The following is a 22299-nucleotide window of genomic DNA, read 5'->3' on the forward strand; positions in this document are numbered from 1 at the left end:
GACTTATGATAAATGTCATCAAAAATTTAATTCCTGTTACCAGCATATAGTAATAGATATGCTGGCTGGCTGAAAAACACTTGTTTGAACATAGTCTGTCAAAGTGCTTTGGAATTCCTGTGGCTAAATGCTACTGTGCAGATCCCCAGGTGCTGTACATCAACATAGCTCCACTGAAGTCAATGGAGCTATGCTGATTTACACCAGCTGAGGATTTAGCCCTATAGGTTGAGGGCTGTTTATTTTTTTTTTTTTAAATATAAAGAGAAAAAAGCAATGTTATAAATATTGTAATAAAATGATTTAGTGTCATACACTTCTCTTAATACTAGACTGAGGAATAGAATGGCAGTTATGGTTAAAGTAAATCTTTGTATAAAATACACCAATCAAAGATTTACTTACATTAATATGTTTTCAGGGGAAAAGGTTTTTTTTATTACTAGCATTTTTAATATTTTTCTTCTGTAATTTGCATCAAAATCTGAATTTCTGGTTCAAATGGTGACTGGTTAGAATTGTCCATATTTTTTAAAAGTTTACAAAATGTATTCAGGTGAAACTAAGTAGTCAATTCTCTTCACCATTTGAAAAAATTACAAGTTTAAAAAAAATCAAATATGGACCTAATCTATCAGTGAAATGCAGTGGTGTAGTTTTGTTGATACATCTCAGTCTCTGATACTCTGTTGCATAAAGCACAGTCATATGCAAAGAGAAATTAATTATAAAAAGAATAAAGCTTTTGTATTATCTTATAAGTGGGTAAACTCCAATGTTAACTCTGTACATTTTGTGTTACAACTATGGCCTTGCTTCCATTAGACTGTAAATGTTTTGTCTTAATCTTTTTCCCTTTAAAAGTCATTTGTTGGATTTGCACTGACAAAAACAAAATGTTAAATACAAAGTATAACAGATTTAAATCACTAACCAAGGTTTCAAACAAAACTGTGTTACAAATAACAGTATTATGAACATTTAGGTGCTGACTTTTAGGCCCAGATCCTCAAAAGGTATTTAAGCACCTAACTCTCCCACTGAAATCAATGGAAATTAGGCCCCTAACTACCTTAAAGGATCTGGGCCTTGATGACTTGTATGAAGTTTTCATTAACTGACAGGAAATGAATACATGAAAATATTTTGTTGTAAAAAAAAAAAAAAACAGTGCTATTAAACTTCTTCTTTTAAGTAATGTGGAAAAATTAAAAAGCAACATACAATTCTACTTTCACTGGTTTTTCCTTTACATTTTTATTAATTAGTACATTATTACTTTCTTCCTATTTCCACCTTAGCATTTCATATACTCCTATGGTATTAACTAGCACTTACTTTGAGGCTGTTGTGTCCAAATCTCTAAAAAATGGGAATCTCCAATACCACCAATTTTGAAAAGGACAGAATGAAGGATGGGTCCAATAGTTAGGATGTTAGTTAGGACTAGAGTGACCAGATATCCCGATTTTATAGGGACAGTCTCGATAATTGAGGCTTTTTCTTATATAGAGGCCTATCAGCCCCTCCATCCCGATTTTTTACACTTGCTATCTGGTCACCCTAGTTAGAACATGACAGAACTGGGTTCAAGTCCCTGCTTTGCCATAGACTTCCTATGTGACCTTGGGCAAGTCACATTAGCCTCTGACTACATTTTTCATCTGTAAAATGAGGATTATAGCACTTCCCTACCTCACAGGTAGGGTGCTACCAAATCCATGGCTGTGAAAAATGCACCCTGGACTGCGAAATCAAATCTCCCCCATGAAATCTAGCTATTGTAGGGAGGTAGGAGGGGCAGGGTTTGGGGTACCCCAGCCAGGAGCTCCTACCATGCACTGGGCTCTTATTACTAGTCCTAGTGGGTCTGGTGAGGAATAGTACTTCCTCCTTCCCTGCACAGTCACTCACGGGGGGAGGGGGAGAGGGAGTGAGACCCACCTCTGGGTACCTTCCCTGGCTGCAGGAAGCTCCATGGCTGCTGCCTTCAAAGGTCCAGCTCTGAAAGCAGCGCAGAAGTGAGTGTGTCAATCCCACTCCTTCCTACAACAGCTTTAAAATCCCCTTTTGGGTTGGGACCCCCACAGTTACAACACTGTGAAATTTCAGATGTAAACATCTGAAACTGTGAAACTATTTTTAAAATCCCATTACCATGAAATTGAGCAAAATGGACCATGAATTTTGTAGGACCTTACTCATAGGGGTGTTGAGGATAAACACATTAAAGATAGTATGAGAACACTTCACTTCACAATCATAATAGGGAGCCTATAAGTACCTATGATAGGATAGCTCAGTCCAGGACAGCAGTAGTGCTGGGGAACTGGGGAAAAAGGCTACCACCAGAGCTTAATTTTTCAAAAATGATAATGATTTTGGGTACCTGAATGGAGACACCTTAATAGGTCCTACTTTTCAAAAGGCAGGTGCTCTACACTTTCTAAAAGTAATCATCTTCAGAGCAGAGTATTATTTCTAAGGTAGCCTGCATTCAGTGCAGTCAGACCGGCTGCAAATTGTAAAGTTATCAGGGAATACATCCATCAGTTTTAAAGCATTTTACTACTACTGATGAAATTAAATGCATAGACAGTCATCAAAAGGCACATGGTATTTGTTTCTCTGATATGAAATCTTTCCTTTCCTGCAGATTACAGAGTAAATTGCTCTTAATCTTATTTCATGAATGCTAAGTGATTTGGCTCAAAGTCTGCACCTCGAATTTGAGTAATCCCTTCATTAGGAAGGGAAGAAATGGAATGGAAATATTCATCTTTGTGTTCCTTTGCCCAAACACAAATGTAACAGAAGTGACAGTTCAGCCTACCAAGGATGGAGTATTGCCACATTCACATGCCTATGCTGGAATATAATGCTTGAACAAGGGAAATGGGAAAACAAAATAAAAAAAAAGCAACAGCTCAAGTCTTAAAATCTGGGGCTTTTATACATTTGACAGCTAACTTCAAAGCAGTTTCAGAAAGAAACCAGCACACACCTTTAAGTACATTTCAAAATCATTCAATCTACAAGGCTGAATTTTTGCTCACAGAGCCAGATCCCTGAATGATCCTGTGAAGGCACTTCCTTTAAAACTCCCAGTGTCACTGGCATTCCAAAAAGACATGGTCGTAGCAAACAGAGACAATGTAGCACCAGCGTTAGGGTGGAGAGGGATACATCAAGTCTGAAGTTGGTAGGAGAGGTCTTCAAGTAGAAAGAGATCTTGACATAATGCTGTAACCACATTTCAGTCCATATTTCGCAGGACTCTAGAGGGAACAGAGAACCACCTCCCACCTGTCACCAGCACTTTGGGCATGGATGTAAGAGACCGTTTTAGTACAGACAGACAAAAAGGAAGCGGAAGATTTCTTCAATTTCAGTCTAACTCTTTATCTCTACTGAACCAAGTCAAACACACACTTATACAGCAGGCAGAAATGACCTTAATTTGCGTTGAACCAATAATCCAGATTGGGATTAGTGTTGATGCACCTTTTGTAAAAGGGATTTACCATCTCAGAACAGAGGCATTTAAAACCTTGGTTTGGCCTCTGCTGCCTCTATGCCCCTCTAAATTATATATATCTCAGTTATGTCCCTCCTGATTTCCTTGTGGATAATAACTGTCTCCACTTTGTTATAATCGCTATCACCAATTATTCTCTTTTATACCTTTTCAAATGTTGCTATTATAGTTCGTGTAATAAGGCACCCAAAACTGTGCCCAATACATCACACTTTGTCAGTGGCACATTGATCTGATGTTATTCCAGTGATTTAGTCCAACCTTCTGTTTGCTTTGTTAACTGCTATAACAAGCAAGCAGTCTTTTTACCTACATCTTGCAGTATATGCCCACATAAAACTTTTTTTAAAATCCTCTTCAGTTTTTTCCATGACAAATTATATGTCACTTGTGCATCTAGCGCAGCACTTTTTCTTGTTGCTTTGAAGCCATTCTCCTTCCTCTTGGCACTAACACTGTTGATCTGTAAATATGTACACCTTCTCATAAAGCCCATCTCTTAGATCATTATTGGCTACCACTCCCCAGGACTCATGCTATGCCATATATATTAACATTGGGCTGGATTCAGATAGTTTAGCTTAAGGTGAACAGCACTACTCCACAAACAGTCCCATTTGCATCCCTATTTAAAAAGAGCCTAAATGAAGAACAAATTACAGAGCTTTGTGAATTGTATCACAGGAATACCACTAGTGTAACTGATTAAGAACAAAATGGCCTTAAGCCACCTTTGTGGACTGCTCCCGGCATCAGTGCAGCCCTGGGACAAATTACAAAAGTTTTAGAGGCTGTTTAACTTACAGCAGACTCCCCACAGCTTTGCAGTCTAATCACCGATATGCCTGATCTGGTTCTGGCTTGCCTGTGCAATGGGATGTATGGGTAGGGGTACAGTAGAACTATGTACACTAAACATATGCTGCTCCTGCCCCAGGGATTGCCCTAGGGGTCACTACAGACCCCACAAACTGGGGCAGCATACAAAGAACTAGAATCTTTGGTGAATTTCAGTGCTCATGAAAATGAAATGTCAGAGCACAGGGGGTTAAATCTGCCAGTGCAACTCGGGGTGCTTATCTGCAACACCAAATTATTAGAACAGTCCTCTTTTTAGCCCACTTCCAAACTGCATGTGGAATAGGGTAAAGAATGAGGTAATGTGAACAAATGTCATCTGGAATTTATACTGAGACTACTAAAATCTTCTTTCACTTGTGACTACTTTGATAGAACCAAGGCTCTGTACTCAACCCAGGATCTAAAGCCTGTAGATCCTGAACTTCCAGACTATGAATATAACTATATTCACATATAAAAACCATGGAACTACTCACATAAGTGAAGCTTTTCTCATGTGTAAGTGCTGCAAGATCAAGCTCTTAATCTCAAACTACTGGGAATTTTTAAAAATACACATAAAACTGCAGGATGGGGTTTGTTTGGTGTGGTTCAGTGCTGGGGAGGGGGAGTAAGGGATTCTGTAATAGTTGACAGTTTATTTTAGTACAGCAGTCAAATATGTGTTGGGTGTGATTTTGGGAGGAATAATTTGATTGCAGACATCAAGCTTCTTTTTGCCCTGCATGCAGTTTACCTGAGCAGATTTTATGAGCTGCACCTCCTTCCTAAAACAGTAACAGTTTGACAAGGTGTCTATTAATTCTCCACTGTAACCCTTATGAAATCTGTATCTTGCACTGAAAAACTAAGCCAATGTTAGTACTAACCTTTATGAAAAGGATGACAAAATACTCCATATTATGTTAGGCATCAAAATTCACACCAATTAACATGACTTTTCAGTAGATCATAATTAGAAGGGGTGTAAGAGTGCATATGGCACATAACCTATATTAGCATAAAGGATCATAAGAAAGCAAGATCAAGAACTATACACAGAATGGTTCCTAAACTACGGATGGAGAGGATACAATACTTACTGGTGGGAAGACAAGCCTCATTGATTGGGCATCATGTGAACCTTCTATGTACTACAACTAATTCACAGTAGAGCTGGTCAGAATTTTTTTTCCAGCAAAAGCCTATTTTGATGAAAAAGATGTTTTCACAAAGCCATAAAAATTCACGGAGACAAATTTTGACGACGTTTTCAGTGAGGTTTCTTAGGTCCAGGATGATGTTAAAGAGACCTGAATCAAGTTGCTAACAGCCAGTGCCCTCATAATGAAAGAGCCACAGGAACTGGAAATAATTTGAACCACACTGACACTCCTAACCAAATAAAAGTACTGCATCATCTCAAACGCGTTTGTCATGCTGAGAGGTCATATATGCAGGTGAGTGTTGGGGTACACTGAATGGACAGTGATTAAAAAGTTGCAGTGCTGGTGCTTTTGATTTACCATTTCTGTAGACAAAGAAATTTAGTTTCTAGGGATAACAGATCATTAACAAGCACTAAACGTATTACAAAAAATCTTTCACGCTACAAGAAACAACAAAAGGAAAGAATTATTTCCATGCTATTGCTTGTGGTATTTCACTTCAAAAATGCAGCTCACTGCAACATACTGACAAAGAGCAAAGATTTGTTTGGAAATAAGAACCTCACTCCCATGGCTAGCAAAGAAGATAGTAACAAGCTCTACCGCTTCATCCAAAGCCTACTGAAGCCAATGGAAAGACTCTTCGGGTAGGTCTACACTGGAAGAAGAAAAAAAAACCCTGCATAGCATGACCGTGGCTTGCCGAGGTTAGCTAACTCAGGCTCACAGTTAAAAATTGCTGTGCAGACATTTCTGCTCCGGCTGAAGCCCAGGCTCTAGGACCTTCTCCCCTCACAGGTCCCAGAGCTCCGGCTGCAGCCCAACCTCTACACAGCAATTGTACAGCCTTGCAGCCCAAGCCCAACTTAGCTTACCCAGGCCAACCACGGATATATCCTTACTGGCCTCAATGAGAGTTGAGTCAGCACCCTAGCATCATGTTCTCTTCCCAATAAGTTTATTCTTCCTTTGTTAAGAAAGCAGTTCTGAAACTGTTTAGGGTTTGCTTAATATGACTAACATTTGGTTTAAAAAACAGAATTCAAATTAATATTAGATCACTTCTGTAGCAGATCTACAAGCTCCAGGAATACTGTCAGCTATTATTCCTTGTAATGAGAAGTCTTTAGTCTACCATCAATATTGCCTTTTCCTTTCCCAAATATTCTTAGAAAACAAATCAGTTTAATAAGAATAGAATTGTCCAGTTGTACTATGAGTGCCACAATTCAATATTTGTTACAACTGCTCCTTCCTTTTCTTCTTAAACTAGAGTGATGAAGATCCAGAAATTATGGGACTGAGACAGGAACTGCTGGGTGAAATTCTACCATTTTATGCAGGAAGTCAGACTAGATCAGAGGTTCGCAAACTGGGGGTCGGGAGCCCTCAGGGGGTCATGGAGGGGTTGCAAGCTGTCAGCCTCCACCCCAAACCCCACTTTGCTTCCAGCAATTATAATGGTGTTAAATACACAAAAAAGTGTATTTTAATTGGGGAAGGGGGTTGTCCACACTCAGAAGCTTGCTATGTGAAAGGGGTCACCAGTACAAAAGTTTGAGAACCAGTGGACTAGATGATTACAAAAGGTGGCTTCTGTCCTTAATCTATAAGCCCCTTGTACTGTTGTGTTTATTTTTTATAGTGCCCACAAGTATAGTAGATGCATCACAGAAGACATACAAAGACATGGTCTCTCCCCCAGAGCATCTATAATCTAAATACAAGATGTGACACAACGAGATGATGACACATAGGGAAGGGATGAGGGGGAAAAGGCATATAACAATAGTCCCATAAACACTTTATTTTTGCACATGCACACCTTGATAGTTCTTCAAAGTGTATATGTATACATACAGAGATACATAAAGATTAACCAAAATAGCATTATTGGCTCACTTCTTGTGTTTCTGATGACCTGTTGTTCCACACTGAGAAATGCTCCTTTAGCAGTATGAATTGAACACGCCTAGGTATATCACACTACGTCAATCCATTACATAACTTTTTACTGTCAAGAACACTGATCTCAGATCTACAGCCAATACATAGAGAAGCTACAATCTTCTTCTTCTAGTAAACAAAGTTTGTTTCAAGGTGCTAGCAGACAATCAAGATAATACATTAATTTGATCAAAGTTAATTACAAATTATCGAGAGCAACCTATGCAAATTATAGACAATCTTTTTTCAAGTCTACTCAAATAGTATTATTGCTGTAATGGAGAGGGAAAAGCAATAAAGAAATCACTGAATAATTAGGATACTGGTGGGTGTATATATAGACACACACACACACACACACACACACACACACACACACAAAAATAGAAAATGAATGCCTTTCATGAATCTATGCAAACTGAGAACGCTAGAGTTCAATAAGAACATAAGCATTCCCCAATCATTTGCAGTCAAGACGGGCTGATGCATTTTAATTTTAAATGAAGTTTCTTAAACATTTTAAAAACCTTATTTACTTTACATACAATAGATTATATTATAGACTTATAGAAAGAGACCTTCTAAAAGCGTTAAAATGTATTACTAGCACATGAAACCTTAAATCAGAGTGAATAAATGAAGACTTGGCACACCACTTCTGAAAGGTTGCTGACCCCTAGTCTATAGAAAGGGTTGCCTAACACTTTTTATTATAACAGCCTGTTTTCAGTTACTTAGAGCTTTGCCAAACTTAAACCATTTAGGCTGAAATTTTCCATACTAAACAACTGCCTCATTCTAAAAACTTTTGGTTTTTTTGGAATTTAGGAAGTTTCACAAAAAATTGTTTAGATCGTTCTGAGAAAGAGGCTAAGGAAAACTCGTATTTTGCCACGTTAAATAATCATTACAACCACTTCATTGAGGGGACATTTTGGCGTCAGGCATCAGAAATGAAAGGGAGGAGACTTTTTTCTGTGTGCTTAACATTCCTCCTGAAGTGGAAAAAGAAAGCATCCTAACACAAATGAAGAATGGTAGACACCATGGGCAGACAGTAGGACAAGCTAAAAAGTGTGTAGGCTGGAAGAATAACACAAATACAGAGGGAAACAGGGACAGAGGGCCTGTCGCCACTAGACTAGAGCACGTTCCCCTCCAAGCCTCAAACAGAATCCAGAATTGTTAAGTCACAAAAATCTTGCTTTAAAAAAAAAACATCTTTGAAACCCACTAGCAAAATGTATGTGGCATTCACCTCTAGTGCCTTGCCCACTTAAAAGATAATAGCCTACCGCCACCATCACCAGTTACTCTGTTATTTCAATTGGCAGAAGTCTGTGCTGTGGCATTAAAGGTTCCAAATTTGCCGGTGACTTATACAGAGATTTATATGGTTCCACATAATAGAATTAATTTTTGCTTAACTATCTTGTTTTTTCAAAAAGTAACATTAAAAAACTACAGTAAAAGAATGTTATGGCTGCACAGTCAGGAACTCAGAAGTCAGGAAGTACCTGCATTAAAGTCAACTGTAAAGCCATAATTCGCCTACGAAAATGCACTGTGATAAATTTTTCATTATATGATCACATACTACTTTTTCCACATGATCCCTTGTCTCACTGAAGGCATACTTAGAAATTACCCATTCAATTATCACAGTAGTTTTCAACCTGTGGTCTGCAGACCCACACGTTTAAGATTTCCAAAGGGGTCTGTACCTCCATTCAAAATTTTCTATGGGCCCACAAATGACAAAAAAAGTTGCAAAATCACTGAATTAGCACAATATATCCTGTGCACTGAATGAGAAAAAGGTCCTGTGGAAGAAACATTGAACAAAAGACTATCAGTAACACATATGCACGAGGGGAGCAAATTAAGTTTGCAGTGCTGTATATCCCTGACCCCTGTAACACCTACTGTTGTGTAGTCAACATAGCAATTGGCCATTTTGAATTTTACAAAGAACTCCAAAAAAAATTCCTACAAATATTGATGACACACTAGGTGGTATGGCTAGTTTCAAAGCATTGAAATGATATCCGCAATGAACTATTACATCACAGGTAACAAATTTTGGCTAAAAGTTGTTCCTTGTCATTGACTAACAGCCTGGAGATAATAATGGGTGTCACTTTACTTTTTACTTGAGATGTTATTGAAGCAGTACCGCAGGAGTAAGAAGGAACAATAGACAATAATGGAACACTATCAATGAGATTTATAAAATATAAAACTTAGTACTGCATAGGACATTTGGCATAAAGTCAGCATGTTCTGAGGACAAATACAATACATGTAGGACAAATACAACACATATACTGCAGCTGTATGAGTGTCTATTTGATTAATCTTTCCTAATTACTGACATTCTGCAGGGATTTTTTCATTAAACAATCTCCACTTGTAAGCATTCTATTGTATGATATGGCTATGATGTACCCTAAAGTAACTGAATTGTCAGACTATCTTTCTTCAATCATTAGGTCTTTAGAACTAGCTCAGCTACTGTTCTAATCACATTTCAATTACCTTTTTGTTTTTTAAATATACGGCAACACAAATTGTCTCAAGTAGCAAAAAGAATGGAACTACTCTATAAAGTTTTAAATATAGCACTGTGTCCAAAAGAGACAAAACTTGGCTTGTGGTGAAATGTGCAATTCTACAGATGGTATCTCCAATTTCACAAGTTCTATTTGTTCAAGAGATTTAGCTCCATTCTGACAGATATTGTATTGTAGCCACTGCTAGAATATTTTGTGCAAGACAACATTAAATAGTTCCTATTCAGTTTTCTTTCAACTGACTGTCCAGAACATATTCTTTATTATAATGTCTTCAGACTTGTTTAGTATGGCATATAATTTTCCACAATAAGTTTATTACATATTCATTTCCAGTACCAGTCTCATAATATTTATCTGATAAACAGAAATGGTTTAAAGATGTGTTTTGGTCTTCTGTGCCCTCAAGCAGTATTAGTAGTTCATCCAATCATTTACAAAATTCAAAGCTACATGAGAATTTGCTTCAACACATTAGCCCATTAGTCCATGTTCAATATCCTGCCTCTGATAGTTGTCCTGACCTTCGGATTTAAAATTAAATGAAAAAATTAATGAAATGCATGTATACTCAATTGCACAATGCAGTAAGATATGACCTTATGTCCACTGTATTAGTTTAAACCCTGAAACATGAGATTTGATTAAACCTTTCTGTACCAAATATAATTATTAATTTACTTACTACAGATCATAAAAATATTCAACTTTTAGGAAAAACATCTGCACTGTTTAAATATGACCTCTGTTACCACAAGTGCAACTCTTAAACAGGCAGTGCATTCAGCCACATCTGCGGGGGGAATCAACCTACTGTCAGAGGTGTACAGATGCTCTATGGCAGTGGTTCCCAAGCAGGGGTATGCGTACCCCTGGGGGTACGTAGAGGTCTTCTAGGGAGTACATCAACTCATCTAGATATTTGCGTAGTTTTACAACAGGCTACATAAAAAGCACTAGCAAAGTCAGTACAAAATACAATTTCAAGCAGACAGTGATTGTTTATACTGCTCTATACACTACTATACACTGAAATGGAAGTACAATGTTTATATTTCAATTGATTTATTTTATAATTATAAGGTAAAAATGAGAAAGTAAAAACTACTTGCTTAGAAAATCAGACACAAAAATACAAAAGTGTCCCAGCACACTATTACTGAAAAATTGTTTAAAGTGAGGTGAAACTTGGGAGTATGCAAGACAAAGACTCCTGAAAGGGGTACACTAGTCTGGAAAGGTTGAGAGCCCTTGCTGTGTAGTCACTACACTGTGTGCATCATCCATACTAGCCCATAGTGTTGTGACCCATTCAGGGCCATAGTGGGGTAAGATTTCTATACTGATACAAATATTAATTTAGCTGAGTGACACCCTGTTCTCACATTGTGGAAGATTTTTTTTTCTTACATAAACAAAAAAAGTTTCCATAATCCCTTTAAGTCTCCTTAATGTAAACTATTTAGCAAAGCATCTCCAACTGATTAATACGAATTAGCAAGATTCTATTGTTTCGTTTCATGTGATACTGACATTATCAAAGAATATTGTTCTTATACCTTAGTTACAATTTTTTTCTAAAGAACAGAATTGTTTGTTGCATGTAAAGACTGAGGAGCAAATAACATTTGCTTAATATGTTGATTTGACAAATTTGTAAATAAAAAGGAACATCCCACTGTGACATATATCCCTTACTTATTACTTACGAGTTTATTAATAAAGACTTTCACACACCTTAGAAGTTACTTAAGAAAGAATACAATGGCGGATAAAATTTTCAATACAGTAAATATCATGAGATGGGGGTGTTTAGAGCCCTGCTCGTGGACAAGAAAAAAAAAAAAAGTTTAATAGCATGTCTGCTAAACTGTGATCAGACCCCCAACTGGTTATAATTCAACAATAGGATATTAGAAATCCCACCCAACATTGATCTCCGATTTAACTGGTGGAGCAAGGAACATATTTTTGTTAAATGCTTTGAAAAAAGCAATCAATAAAATCCATAGTTTATAGTTTGTAATTTTCATGACCTTGGAAACTGCCTCCCATTGAATAAAAGTCCATACTTAGTTGAATGACAAATACTGGAGTGAAACTTAACACTACAGATAAAACAATTTAACTCACTTTTACCAAAAGACAAAATGATTTGAGTCTTTTTTCCCCTTTTCTATTGTTAGATAACAATAGCTAATAAAAAGGGTAACCAAACATTTGAATTTGCCATGGTTTACATGAAAGACAACAAGGTGTGTGGGGGTTTTAAGATACGCTCATTAGAGTAAAGGCTACCCATTGTACCTTCCACTGCCTTAAGCGAGAGTTTTCCCCTAGTAAAAGCTGCAGTTATGAGTCTTAGGTGCATGGCTTTGGTGCACTGTTAAGCATAAAAGAACATGCAGAAGGCTTAAAGGCAGTCAAACAAGAATCTTGTGGTTTTGGTATGTATGTTCATTCTAGGGAGCAACCTTCCTAACTGCAAGGCCAAGGTGCTGACAACATAGTAAAGCAGAACACTATTATTATTTCTGTATTACTGTAGACTGCAGGACCTGTGGTCATAGAACAGGACTCCCTTGTGCTAGGCAGTGCAGAAACAGGAAAGCTGAGGGGGGGAGAGACAGTCCCTGCACCAATGTAAGTATCAGCCAAGAGATAACACTGATACATAAAGACCAAGGGGGAAGTAACAAGGAAGCTGTCTACTACTGTCTCATTGTAACACAGTACAATACAGTAAAAGAAATCAACTTGAGCTAAATCGATAAGACACTCCAACCAAAACAAGTATCCAAGACAGGGATTGCACTAATTTAACTTAATCAGTTTCTGAGCTAATGTATTAAAATGTGCGTAATTCTCTCATGTGACAGGCCTCTAATAAAGCTTTTCCATCATAACTAAAATACTTCATACAATGAAAAAAACCCTCTCCCCTCATTGAACCCTCTTCACCCCCAGAAAAGAGACAACCCAGCTTGAAGCAGTTAGAAAACATTTATAAAAATGCATTAAATAAATACACATTGACAAGTTTCTGAAGACTTTACTTTTATGTGTGTATTCAGAGACTCTCTCTATACACAAGATGCCTTTCTGCTATGACATCCAAGATTTGGTAAGGGGAGGAAAGAAGTGGGTGAATAGAAATAGAGTAAACTGTTAATCCAGGAGTCTTACCTAGACACATGGTTCTAATGTGTTTTGAGGAGGTTTTGGAAGAAATTGATAAACTAAACAGTAATAAAAGTCACCAGGACCAGATGGTATTCACCCAAGAATTCTAAAGGAACTCAAATGTGAAATTGCAGGACTACTAACTGTTGTCAGTAACCCATCATTTAAATCAGCTTCTGAACCAAATGACTGGAGGATAGCTAATATGATGCCAATTTTTAAAAAGGGCTCCAGAGGAGACCCTGGCAATTATAGACCGGTAAACCTGACTTCAGTACCCGGCAAACTGGTTGAAAAATATAGTAAAGAACAAAATTGTCAGACACCTAGATGAACATAATTTGTTAGGGAATACTCAACATGGTTTTTGTAAAGAGGAATCATGCCTCAGCAATCTACTAGAATTCTCTGAGGGGGTCAACAAGCATGTGGACAAGGGGGATCCAGTGGATATAGTGTACTTAGATTTTTAGAAAGCCTTTGACAAGGTCCATCACCAAAGGCTTTTATGGAAAGTAAGCAGTCATGGGATAAGAGGGAAGGTCCTCTCATGGACTGGTAGCTAGTTAAAATATAGGAAACAAAGGGTAGGAATAAATGGTCAGTTTTCAGAATGGAGAGAAGTAAATAGCGGTATCCCCCAGGGGTCTGTACTGGAACCAGTCCTGTGCATATTCGTAAATGATCTGGAAAAATGGGTAAACAGTGAGGTGGCAAAATTTGCAGATGATACAAAACCACTCAAGATACTTAAGTCTCAGGCAGATTGCGAAGAGCTATAAAAGGATCTCTCAAAACTGGGTGACTGGGCAACAAAATGGCAGATGAAATTCAATGCTGACAAATGCAAAGTAATGCACATTGGAAAACATAATCCCAACTATACATATAAAATGATGGGGTCTAAATTAGCTGTTATCACTCAAGAAAGAAATTGGAGACATTGTGGATAGTTCTCTGAAATCACCACCTCAATGTGCAGAGGCAGTCAAAAATGTGAACAGAATGTTGGGAATCATTAAGAAAGGGATAGGTAAGACAGAAAATATATTCCCTCTATATACATCAATGGTATGCCCACATCTTAAATACTGCATGCAGATGTGGTCATCCCATCTCAAAAAAAGATATATTGGACTTGGAAAAGGTTCAGAAAAGGAAACAAAAATGATCTGGGGTATGGAACAGCAGCCATATGAGGAGAAATTAACAAGACTGGGACTTTTCAGCTTAGAAAAGACACGACTAAGGGGGGATATGAAAGAGGTTTATAAAGTAAATGAGGAAATGTTTACTCCTCATAACATAAGAGCTAAGGGCCACCAAATCATATTAATAGGCAGCAAGTTTAAAATAAACAAAAAGTATTTTTTCACACAATGCACAGTCAACCTGTGGAACTCCTTGCCAGAGGATGTTGTGAAGGCCAAGACTATAACAGGGTTGAAAAAAGAAATAGATAAATTCATGAAGGATAGGTCCATCAATGACTATTAGCCAGGATGGGCAAGGATGGTGTCCCTAGTCTCTGTTTGCCAGAAATTGGGAATGGGCGACAGGGCATGGATCATTTGATGATTACCTGTTCTGTTTATTCCCTCTGGAGCACCTGTCATTGGCCACTTTCAGAAGACAGGATACTGGGCTAGATGGGCCTTTTGTCTGACCCAGTGCAGCTATCCTTATGTTAATCTAGAGGATTATCCTCTCTTCACTGAAGTAAAAAACTACATGGGCCCTGTCTCCACCAAGATTTTAAAGAGATCTCTCACTGTAAATTACACTTTTTATGGCTGTGAAAACATTGCTCATGAAACCTTAAAAAGCTAACTATGCTGAGTAAAAGCACAGGGCATCTCCCTCTTCAACTGTTTCCACTAGTGAAAAAAAAGTATATTTTCCAATATAGAGCTCCTCATTGTAAAAGGCACACCTTTTTACTGGTTAAGACACAGCATGGAAGTACATCTATACAGTTAGCATATGTCTAAATGGGTATGAGTTAACAAGTTAATGTTCACAGAATCATAGACTATTAGGGTGTAAGGGACCTCAGGTGGTCATCTAGTCTGACCCCCTGCTCAAAGGGAGACCAATCCCCAGACAGAATTTTCCCCCAGATCCCTAAATGGTCCCCTCAAGGACTGAACTCACAACCCTGAGTTTAGCAGGCCAATGTGCAAACCACTGAGCTAATCCCCCCTCAAAGAAAGAACTGAATTCAAGGAGAGTCCTCAAGAGATGCCTTCTGAAGTTGTCTGGGGATATCACAAGGGACAATGTTGCCAGCAGCAGTCCAACAACAGTGAAGCCATGACAGCACAGGTTTCAGCGCAGGTTAGTTGTTTCAGTAACTAGTACCAAGCATCCCTGGTAGGCTTACACTGTCTACACTGAAGACTGTGCTACTGCAGCTTCACTGCTACTGGTATGCCTGTTAGGGCTGGTCTACACATAAAATGCTGCTGTGCTTCAGTGAAGACACTACCTACAAAGACAGGAGCGGCTCTCCCATTGGCATAGGTAATTCACCTCCCCCTATAGGCAGTAGCTAGGTCAATGGAAGAATTTTCCCATCAACCTAGTACTGTCTACACTGGTGGTTAGTTCAAGTTTAACTGTGTCACTCACAGGCGTGGATTTTTCACACTCCTGACATGCAGTTTTACTGACCTAATTTCCTAGTGTAGACCAGCCCCCTAGACTAAAAGTATCTTGACTATGCCTATTCATGCTGCAGTCACACCTCTGATTGCTATGCAGATACCACAGGCAAGCTTTGGGATACATCCACATTGGCCTTTACAAACATATAGCCCACCTTAAGTTCATATGCAACCAGTTATCTCGAAGTAGAAGAATACACACAAAACCTTATGGGTCAGGAGATAAACTATGACTGCCCACAGTACTAGTCTGGGATAGAGTTTCTCCTCATAGCAACGTGATAAGGGTGGTCTTCCCGTCTAGGATGTCTCCTCAGATGCTCTCCCTGCCACAACAGTAATGGGGGGAACGAACGCACCTGCCCACCCTCAACCAAATAACAAACGGGGAGGGGGACACACGCAGCTTTCCATAGTCTGACCCATCTCTCCAGCAGCATGTGTGCGCTGGAAGCACCGCATACCACACTGCGTGCCGCTCCCTCCCCGTCTCCAGCAAGGCCCGGGAGAGGTGGTAGAAGAGGGGCGGGAAAGCGCCTATTCTCCCCCCGGGGCCGGCTGGAACGTTGGTTTGCTAACGTTCCATCCAGGCGCTCAGGTAGCCCCTCCCCGCCGCTGCCGTCCCCCGGCCCCGCCCCGCGAAGAGGCTGGAGGAGGGGGCTGTGGACGGCGTGGGGCTGGGAAGAGGAAGCGGGGAAACGCTCCCAGGCGGCAGCAGCGGCGGGCGGGGTCACGAACTCTGACCTTTCACAGGGGCACGGCACAAAACCAAAACAAACCCCTCCACTAACAAACAACACTACCCGAGCCCCTCCCCCACCCCGGGCCCGTTGCCCAGCACCGCTGCCTAACAGGCCCAGTTAGACCCGGGTCACCGTCGGGGCACGTTTGGCGCCAAGGCCTGAGGTAAACTGTTTTTTTCTAAATCAAAATACCCCGCGCCAGCTGATCTTAACGGGGCCAGGCGGCGGGATCGCGGCCAGGCCAGGCCGCCCCTGGGGAAAAGAGCACGCGCGCTTTAAGCGGCTGGGGCCCGGCTTCGCGGACACCCTGGTTCGGATTCCGCGTGTCGGTGGTAGCGGAGAGCCGGCCATGCCCAGGTCTGGGTGGGCTCACAGGTGGCTCCCTGAAAGGGTCTCTGGGAGCAGCTGGAACGATCGAGTCGGAGTCCGCTCTGGAGCCGCTCAGCGGAGTCGGGCCCGCCGAGGTTCCGAGCCGGTCTGCGTTCGTGCTAGCAACTTGCTGTCCGGGCTGGCTGGGTGGCTGCGGGAGAAGGGGTCCGGCCACGCTGTAGAGAAACCCCGGCCACACACAGGGAAGATGGAGTCTGAGCGGGCGGAGGCAGCGGCTTGAACCCGACCCTTTTACCTTTGCCACCGGGAGGGCGGAGGGGAGGGGGCGGTGGGTACTTTGCATACGGGGCCGAGACCGCCGCCATCTTACCGGCCGCTCCCCCACAGCCGTGGCCTGGCCCTTCAGAGCTAGACAGAGCGCATACCGGAGGGAAGGGGGGAGTCTAATGGCGGCGGCGCTGCCTGGCACTTGGCCATCTGCCAGCACCGCCATCTTGTATTTTTCCGTGTCCCTCGAGTGTTTTTCTTCCTAGACGGGAGGCGGGCAAGTGGTCTAATTGGCACATGCGTTAGCCAATCGGCTCTTTTGGGCTGGGCAATTTTGCCTCTAAAATGAGCCGATTGGTTGGGAGAGGAGTCGGGAAAGGGAGGCGTGGTTTCCATGGGCGCAGGGTGAAGATGTGCTTTAGACGACTTAAGTGAGGGGGCGTGGGAAGGGCTGGGGTTGTGGCGCCCCGCACGAATATAGCGACCAACGGGAAGAGAGCTGCGCTCTGGTCCTACCTTACTAATATGCCTCTTCTCTGGGTCCTGCACTGCCAGTTATTTTCTTCCTGCTTTAAGTAGTGAAGTAGCTGGCTCCTGGAGTAACTGTGTTTCACTACAGGCTTTCAGCCTCGACTCCCCAGTCCAACTGAGGAGAACCGTGATGGTCTTTACTGGATAGTTTGTGACCTGAGCATCAGGTTTGAAGCACTGATTTCTTGGGACCTGCAAGTTCAGATCCCAGCACTGTTGGACTCTGTGTCCTTCCTCCTTGAAATCACACAGCTTCACTTCCACCCAGTGGAATAAATGGAGTATTTCACCTCAGCGTTTGTAGTTTGTGTTTGTCACTGCTTTCTTCTGAGACTAAAAATTTGTTGCATTTTTGGTAGAACAAATTTTACACTAGGTTCTTGGTCAACCCTATGTCCTTTGCTGCGTAATAAGGTGACTGCTTCTTCCACCTCTGTTGAGACAGCATTAGAGTAATGTACTTTTATGCACAGTATTTTGCAAAGCACATTTGGATCTATCACAATGAAGAGTGTCACACAACTGTTGACTATGAAGATAGAAGGGGTAGGGAATTTATTCAATATACACACTTCTTGATGACTTGTTTTATTTAGCTGTTAAAATTTTTGTAAAATACAAACGGCACCAGGAATCTCCACTATATGATTAAAAAAACTAATAGGGAGTGGAGAGGCATGAGAGAGAGATTGCATCCCATGAAACACAAGCCCAGGGGGCACTGAAGAATTTGTTGCTGAAGAGTGTATCTGTTTTGCTGAACAGGGTATCTGGTATTCGGGTCTTTCATATTTGTTACAAAACTAAAAAAATGTGATGAGCACATATTAATATCTGTTCCTCCTGAGCTAAAGATGTTAAATGTCCTGGTGGAAATGGTTTGTAAACTTATATGTACAAACAGCCTGGAAAAATAATTAAGAACTAGAAGACAATTCTGCGAAATACAAATACTGTATGGTTTTAACAGAAAACCTGTCTTATTTTTGGCCTTGTTTTGTATTATGTCAAGTATTTTGTCATATTAACATGCAAAATCATTATTTGCATGTGCAACTTACCACATTATTATTCTTATTTTCTAAAACTAATGTATTTTGACGTTTATGTCTTTCAACAATGACATTTATTAATTTAGTAGCATTTACTCCATAAGGATTTTACTTTGTGTTGGATAAATGCGTTTTTCTGATAAAATTTTGATACAGGTGGTCACATTTTTGGTGTCAATGTGCAAATTATTTTAAATATGACTAGCTTGTTCCCAGTAAAATAATACAGCACAATGTAGGGAAATGAGGAATTTATCCCCATTTAGCAAGTGCTATTGATACAGTTCTCTAAGTGTACTATGGAAATTTTAGTGCATGGTAGCAGAATCCGCATGACAATTTAGGGCGTGGCAGCTTAGTTCACTGTAGATTTATGCCTGTGCTTGCCATGCACAAGTCTTCATGTAGATGGGTCCTAAGTGTGGGTTCCAGAATTGGACGTAATGACGTTAAATAATTTACCCAAGGTCACACAATGCCAATGCCAGAGCCAGGATTATGATTTAGGAGTACCTAGTGTTCACATTCATGTTCAATTTACTAGATAATGCTGCCTAGTTTAAAAATACAGTTTTCCAACTGCACGTAATCTAGAGATTTTTTTAAAGGAAAGCTACAGCAAAATTAACATTCAAAAATCAATTATTTCTGAAAATCTGCAGCTTTTGAGTAACTAGGTAACCACACGTTCACGTATTCATGACTAGATGCAAGTATCATGCGTATGACTGCATGATACTTAACTAACTGTGTGTTCACGAATCAGGCATTTGTGCTCATGCATTTGATAGACAACAATTTGTATGCATGCATAGGGCTATGTAAATATTCACCGAGCCATGTCCGTGCATGAGTCTTGGATTTGTACTCGTACTTGCTAGACACTCATTTATGTATATGCAAATAATCACATACCTATAGGCAGTACAGTCTAGTGGTAGGTCTCTGAACTTGAACTCAGCAGATCTGGTTTCTATTCTTAGCTCTGCCATTGGCCTTCAGGGTGACCTTGGGCAAGTCACTTCTCCTCTTGCTCTGTGCCTCTGTTTCCCCATCTATGAAATGGGGATAATGATACCATCTTTGCTTTGCTCTATATAAAAACTAGATATTATTACTTATTTATTACTATTACTGAAACTCATTGTCTGCCCGAAAATAACATCTTCAGTGTGCTGGCAAATCCGGTGTATCTTAAATCCTCTTTTTCTGTGACGTTTTCTCTGATGGAAAACCCCATCCCATATATATCTTAACTTTTCTTTCTGACAAATCTTTAAAGTTTCTTTTACAAAAGAGTCTATGTTGGATAGTTGTTCAAACTGATTGGAAAAGATCATAAGCTACAGTTAACTTAACACTATGAAACATTAATAAATGTTCTGTTCGAGTCAGAAGATTTCCCTAAATTAATATTGTGAAAACAAATATCAGAACTAATGCCTTTCTAATACTTTTGTTTGAATTAACTATAACATATGCTGCTGGACACTTGTGCATATGTCAGCAACAGATTTTCAATGGATTATCAAGCGGTAACATGTATATTTTATCAACCTAGTGGAACATGTTTCCAGATGTACTTAATTGTACAGATCGGCCTGAAACAAAACCTTGGATCTAAACTCTGTTTCCATAATTAGCTACACACAATCCCAGATGCAAATCTGAATTAAAATTTCCCCTAGTTTTGGAATGTACAGATTTAGTGTTCAGATTCTGTCCATTTTAGAGAAGGAATTGAGCTGCAAACTCTTAGCCAAATCTGGTGTTTAGATACAGGGTTTTGGGTTAAGCCTCTCTCTGCCTAATATTTGGTATGGAAGGAAAACATATAAACATGGATTTTAAATGTTCTTAGAAAAATCTTATCATGGTCTTGCAAGTTAAGATAAAGATGAACAAAACTGCAGTCTTCAACTAACATATAGATCCAGAGTGGTCACTATAAAGATTATAGGATAATAAACAAACGCCTGCATAGAGATTGACTGTGTTTAACATTATTATTATTTATTAACAATTGCTTGAATTTTTCTGTTTATTTATAGAAGTCAGTATCAGCATGCACAGTTTTTAAGTTTGATCTCATTTAGTATTATCTAAGACAGTTGTCCCAGTTAGACAGTTTTATATACTATCCAATGGATTGTGTTGTCTTTTCTAAGTCAAAAGAAACCCTAACCAGTGGTATAGTTCACTTGTACATAAGTTGAGAAGTTAAGTTGCTCTATGTTGAAAATAAATCAGTGTAATCTACACTGCATTCAATGATTCCAAACATGTCTTAAGATGTTCTGTAGCTATTGTAATGAGATAATATTTTGATGCCTGTCCCTTCTTTCTACTGATGACAGTATGATAAGTGGAACAGGAAAAAGAGGGTCAGACTTCAGGAGGACTTATTGCTTACCGTCTCATTGCTTCAGTTGCGGCCCTATTTTCTCTCTCTTGTTAGAAAGATAGTTTAGCCCTCTGGCTAAGCCAAAAATACTTCACCCCTGCAGGATAATAAAAGTCCAAAGGCTTCATCTAGACTCTTTCTTGGATCAGAATCCTCCATGGATCTATCAGTCTTCTCTCCTCCCAAAGAATAACAACACCTCGCTCAATCTTTCTCTGGGTCTGAGCCCTCCTTCAATGGATTATGTATATTCTCTTTCCAGGATCTATCAGCAGTGCTGCCTGTTTGGTCTCTCAAAGGGTTTTTCATGCTCTCCTTTTGCAAGCTCCAGCTTTGGGCCTAGGTTGCCACAGTTCCTTTATTCCCCTTTCAAGATATGGCTTACTTTTTGACTGTTTTGCTAAAGCAACACTTCCTCCTAAGGGTCCCTTACTCATGTGTCTGGCTGTCTTTACAGGTCTTTTATTGGGCATTGTTACCACTTTTTTCAAAAACCCATCCCACGCTTTCCCAGGTCCTTCAACTGGAGAGACTCACAGCTCTTGTCCGTTTCCTAGTCTCTCTCTCTCCCTCTCTCAGAAGGGAGACTCATATTCTTTCCCTATTTGCTCCCTGTTCTGAGGAAAGGATTGTTTATACCTCATAACACTCCTTTCTGACATTCCTTATTGCAAGACCTACCACTGCCATCGGCCTTGGAAGTTACATCCCTTCTTCCTTCCCCCAAAATTCCCCTGCTTGGGCTGAAACTGGGAACAGGGCCCAATTTTAAAAAAGGCTCCAGAGGCAGAGCTGGTAATTACAGGCCAGTCAGCCTAATTTCAGTGTCAGGCAAATTGGGTGAAACTGTAATAAAGAACAGAGTTATCAGATCCATAGATGAACGTAATTTATTGGGGAAGAGTCAACACAGTTGTCGTAAAGGGAAAGCATGCATCACCAATCTATTAGAATTATTTGAAGGGGTCAATAAACATGTGGACAAGGGTTATCCAGTGAATATAGTATATTTGGACTTTCAGAAAGCCTTTGACAAGGTCCCTCATCAAAGACTCT

At 39.9% G+C, this 22299-nt stretch overlaps 1 protein-coding gene across 5 annotated transcripts in view; it reads left to right on the forward strand.

The window, feature by feature from the left end:
• The first annotated feature begins 16182 nt into the window (after positions 1 to 16182).
• NR2C2 (nuclear receptor subfamily 2 group C member 2) overlaps positions 16183 to 22299 on the forward strand; it is a 63440-nt gene continuing 57323 nt past the window's right edge. For all 5 annotated transcript variants that reach the window (XM_075073197.1, XM_032784272.2, XM_075073196.1 and 2 more), the window contains exon 1: positions 16183 to 16822. The gene's annotated coding sequence lies outside the window, so the exon portion shown is untranslated. The remainder of the gene's footprint in view (positions 16823 to 22299) is intronic.

This window comes from Chelonoidis abingdonii, chromosome 17 (assembly GCF_003597395.2).
Source record: "Chelonoidis abingdonii isolate Lonesome George chromosome 17, CheloAbing_2.0, whole genome shotgun sequence".
NCBI lineage: Eukaryota > Metazoa > Chordata > Testudines > Testudinidae > Chelonoidis > Chelonoidis abingdonii.